The following is a 5,275-nucleotide window of genomic DNA, read 5'->3' as shown; positions in this document are numbered from 1 at the left end:
CCCCCCCCCCCCCCCCCCCCCCATAATTCTTATATATTCATAACAGCCGCCACTGATAACCTGCAGGATACACTGTAATGAGAAACGAGAACAGCAAACAAATGTGGCTAAAGCTGTGCCTCCTATGCTAACGTTAGCCTTCCTAAAAGCCTCTCAGCTCCCTGTCCAAAGTTCAGGGGCTTAACATACATCACACACTTGCAGGGACAGTGCTGGCTGCAAAGCAGGGCAAGCAGTCATTTGTCCAAGCACAGCTGGTGCCTGATGGCAGAGATCTGACTGTGGCCCTGTGTGATGGAGCGTGGGTCTGTCTTCTGATTTGTCTGAACACAGCTTATCTGTAACCTGCTGAACTCACATCAGAAGCTTGTCATCTGTAGATCTGTTCCAATTTTCTTTTCTTCTTCCACTAATTGCTAACCTGGTATCTTGCATGAACTCTTCTTACCTAATTTACTACAGTTATTCCTCTGTTTTTCCCTTTTAGTATCAGTTTTTTTCATCTTTTTCATCTTATTTCTTTCTTATTTTTCTCCATTTTTAGGCTAACCGTGTCTAATCTCATTTGTCTCAATGCCAACTTCTGATTAACATATCTCCACATAAATTCAGTGTAGCCACTGACAGTACTTTAAAGGTTTGAACACATGACATTCACCTGCTCATTTCTGAGTGGGGAGGAGAAATGAGGTAGAGAACAAAGAAAAAGTCAAGCAATTGTTTTCAATGTTGAAGATGTTCTTTTTAGTGAAATTAGTTTTACTGGTGTCTTGTCCTTAGCGTGACTAGTAGCTGCTAACAATAAAGCTGTCTCCATGGATTTTATCAGTCCTGTAACATATTCCTCGTCATGCTGTGGAGATACGAATTTGCATATAAGTGACAGGAAAGTTTGAGAATAGCAGATCAACAAAAGTAATTGCATGAGATGGAGCTACAGGTAGGTTTGGAGTTTAATTGCTAGTCACCTAGATCAGTTCCACCATTTTGCTCTGGCAATGGCTACACTGCTACAGTATACTTTCTTAATTTCTTTTTTTTTTTTTTTTTTTTTTGAATGTTCACTACCCTTTAAAATACATTTTATAGCCATAGCTACATCAAATTAATTTAGAGGTTGCACCAGCCTAATTATACACACCTCTAAAGTCGTACAGCTGAAGTAATACAGAAACCGTATAAGAAATACCACTTAGAGAAACCCTTACTTTCTCTATACCACTAAACACCTGCCAGAACCAAATAAGCCCTGGTATGAATATTGAAACTTGTGTGTATTTTGTGAGCAGAGCCAAATGTTTCTTTATAGCCAAAAATCTAGAAACATACTACTATCTGTGTACTTACATTCATAAAATTGATTCAAGTGAAGTACTCAGAACAGATATATATGGCACAGAGTGACCCAGAAGACAGGTGGAAAACTGATATTCTTCAGCACTGACCAAGAACAACTCACATTTGCCTAATAGTGCAATAGTGGCTGAATAATTTGCCACTATGAAGCTGGGAGAGCAACTGAAGCACACATCAAGCTAAATCCAAGGTTAATGAGATTAGTAGATATCAGATCCATAGGCTATCTATAGCCTGATCACTAAGTCCCATGCCCTCAGGAGTTAATAACAGGTCTATTGCAACCACCAAAAATGCATGACTGGCCTCTACCTGAATTGCAAGCAACCCTACTGCTTCCAGCACAACAGTAGGGATGTCTGACAAAAACGTGACAGCAAATAATCCAGGAAGAAAAATAGTAGGATGTTCCAAGATGTTGTCAGTGTTTCTCCTCATGCTTAGGAGGAATAAGGAGTGATTGCTGAGGCCGGAGACGCACAATGGGAAACCCAGCTGTGAAAGAGAGAAGTTGCTACCCCTACTTCTCTCACCAGATTGCTCAGAACTGCTTTCTTCACTAAAACATGCAAAGAATGATCTCAAAAAAATAAATTAATTAATTTTTAAAAAATGCGGTGAACAGGATAGCTAATGTGAGGGAAAACAAGCTGTCTGGAGCCTGGTTTTATTTCAGTGTGCTGTACTTCAGCATTTGAAACCTTGCCATCTAGAACTTCTGAGAACAGTCATTACCACCAATAACATGAAATAGTAGCCATTTTGAACAAAGGTGCTCACTCTTGAGGCATGGCTGCTGGTTGCAGAACACCATGATGAGGAGTGCCAGGAATTTCAACATAAAAAAAAAAAATGGAGCAAGCAGTCGGATTAGATTCCAGTGGTGTTAGGTTTTTCAGCAGTCATTAAATTGACTGCCTGACAGCACAGTCTAAATGGAAATATTACACAACTTTTCTGCAAACTGTGAATTCATCTTTCTTTATCTTACAGAGAAAAACAAGTTCCAAGACAAACATATTCAGATGGAAATCGATCATGCAACCAATTTTAGAGAGAATGTATGGTCCTATTTTCTCATTTTGGACTTTTCCACCCTCTCTAGCAAGGATGGTCTGAACTCTCTATTCTGGCAAGCACTCGCTGACCTGAACAGAAAATTGCTTATCTCAAAACAGCTGAGCAGTGCTGCCAGCTGCCTCTCCATCAGCCAGTTCTTTCTGCACTGGGATTGCAATCGTGTGGTTGCAAGGGAGACAACTGAGAGCAGGGCCAGTTCTCCAGCCTGTCTCGTGGTGGTTCCATAGACTATGGGAGAAAAAGTTTGGCTACAATAGTTGGGAACATCTTTCACTGCTTTTAAATTGTTTTCTCCCCTTCCTTACCCCCAGTCAGCCATGCAATCTTATCACTGATTGATCCATGTGAACCCCAAGGCAAAGTTTTCAGCACTGGGCACACTCCTGCTGAGTTTCCTATGAATTATGAGCCAGGGCGTTTAAATAGTACATCAGTTCCCTTCCCTCAGGCTGTCTTCATGAACGCTTATTCATCTTGAAATGATGGTACACTGAGAAGTCATTTAAGCTCTTAAGCTCCCCTGATCTCATGTCACAACTTGAGAGAGAACAACAAAAAAGGGGAGAGGAAGAATGCTCTCAAAACTGGAGAAAGAAAAAAAAGAAACTGAAGTCACAAACATCTTTGCAGTTGCTGCAACTGCCTTTGAATTAGAAGATCACTCCCTGCACAAATGTAACAGTGCAGTTTGCTGCGTCGCTCGTAACAACTTTTGATTCACATTAACATTCATGTGGACAAAATATTGCCGTGATGTCCTTCTTGCAGAGCACTTTGGGAAGGTGGACAGGTTGCAGGCCCCTCCGTATGCACATTTTTAGAGACTGTACAGGAGGAGAAGCAAATATTAAAAAGATCACCAGTCCTCACCCATTGTGGGGGGACTGTGGTCTCTTCCCGACAAGAAGAGACTTTGCACAAATCCCTTGCACTGTCCTCCCCTCTAACTAAAGAGCAGACACAGACAAACCTCAAGGGCTGGCTTGGTGTTTGTCTGCAGGCAGGCTGTACTTGCTGTATCTTATACTTTAGTGCTATAGTTCTGGAGTATAGCATTGCTTCTCTTTCTCTCATGCCCTCTGCCACATGCCAGCAAGCAAACAGGAGCATGGGAGCAGCTGACTGGTTTTGATGCCAAGGTGGACTGTAACAGTCTGTGCTTGCCAGCACTTCTCAAAAGAAAGGAGAAGGCAGTGTTCCTCCCAGGCCTCGAGTGAGGGCAGAGGGAATGAAGGTGAGAGAATACTGCTCTCTGCACTCTTTCCCCTTTTATGGGAGCTAAACAGAAGTCAGATTTGAGTAAATGTATGAACATTACACCATGGCAAGCTGTCCTCTTCACACAACATAACAATTACAGCAGTGCTGTCAAAGCCATGCAAAGCTAGCTATCCATGTTGGGCTCTCACACTGCAGGAAAGCAGGCAAGATAACTGCACATGAGCTTTGGTTCACCCTGACGCTGCTTCTTCCCTTCCCAGGCCGCAGCCTAGTTGCTGAAGCAGACAAGGAAACACCACAGCAGTGCTCCCAAGGCTGCTTTTCCTCCTCCAAAAAGTGAGCTTCAACAGGTGGCACAAGTAACTTTCCATTTTGGAGGTGATGAGCAGTGCAGTAGGGCTCTGTTCTGCAGACATGTGCAGGTCACATGCCCCTCTATGAGGACAGATAGCAGCACAGTGAGATACTCTGACTCTTAGAGGCAAGGAGACTCCATTTGAAACGCACCCTGCGATGCCTACCTGTCATCATGCTGCCCTAAATCCAAGTCTGCGGGGGCCTTGAGCCACAGGAGGCTCACAGAAGGAATGGGCCAACATTTGCATCATTCAGAGACAGATTATTGATCATTTAGGGTCAAGTCTGATTCTATTTTCAGATCCGTGTAATGACTGTTGATGACATCTGCCCAGGATTGGCAACAAGCATTGATGAGTATTGTAAACAACCAGTTTCCAAATGCACTGCCATGTGCATCCTTTCTGCTTCAGGCAACTGATAAAGATCCATCAATGGTAGTTGCTCTTTAATATGGTAAATGGTTTTGAACATTACAGCCTTAGCTTATGTAATCTCATTACATAAGGACTGTGAAAGCAAACATGCAAAGAGCAGAATGTCCACAGGGGATCTGGACCTCAGCACAGGTATTGCCTTCTTAACACTCTTTTCTGAGTATCGAAAGCTAGTGAATAGCCAACTGAAATAAAATTCACTGACTTTTAAATAGATACAAGAAAATTAAATAAGAGTTGCCTCACCACAGAATCCTGTGAGACTGTTCACTGGCTGATGTTTAGTTATATACGTGTTCGGCACATGAAAAGGCAGGTATCCAAGCAAGTAAATTCTAATCCTAAGTAAAACCAAAACAACGCCAAACAAAAAGCTCCAAAACATAATGTTTAGAGATTACAAATGGCTTGTTCCTGGGTTGGAGAAAAGGGAGTCGCTTCTCCTAACCAGCGATTGTGGGCTGACACAGACAGTCTGACACTTTCTGCAGACTGATTTAGGAACCAATGCCATGTTACTCTTCCTGTTCTCAGACTCCCTGTGTGCTGTGTCTGAGGCTCCTGCTGTAAGCACGTTGCTGGCTGCCTGTTGCTGTGGAAGAGTGCTACATTTCTTCTTTGCTGTTCCTTTCCCATGCTTATAGCAGGAAAAGAGAGGGAAGGACTCGAACTGTTTAAAATCTCAGTGGCACAGGGAGGAGAACATGAAGCAAAAGATAAAGAGAAGAGAAAGAAGCAAGAGCAGCAGAATGGATGGGAATCAGGAAGAGGGTCTATTGATAAAATCATAAAGTCATAGTATGGATGGGGTTGAAAGAGAAACC

The sequence above is a fragment of the Lagopus leucura genome, unplaced genomic scaffold (assembly GCF_019238085.1).
Source record: "Lagopus leucura isolate 7727_CA_CO unplaced genomic scaffold, USGS_WTPT01 Super-Scaffold_739, whole genome shotgun sequence".
NCBI classification, from domain to species: domain Eukaryota; kingdom Metazoa; phylum Chordata; class Aves; order Galliformes; family Phasianidae; genus Lagopus; species Lagopus leucura.
The sequence above is the reverse complement of the archived record's forward strand: the minus strand, read 5'-3'. Positions refer to the sequence as shown.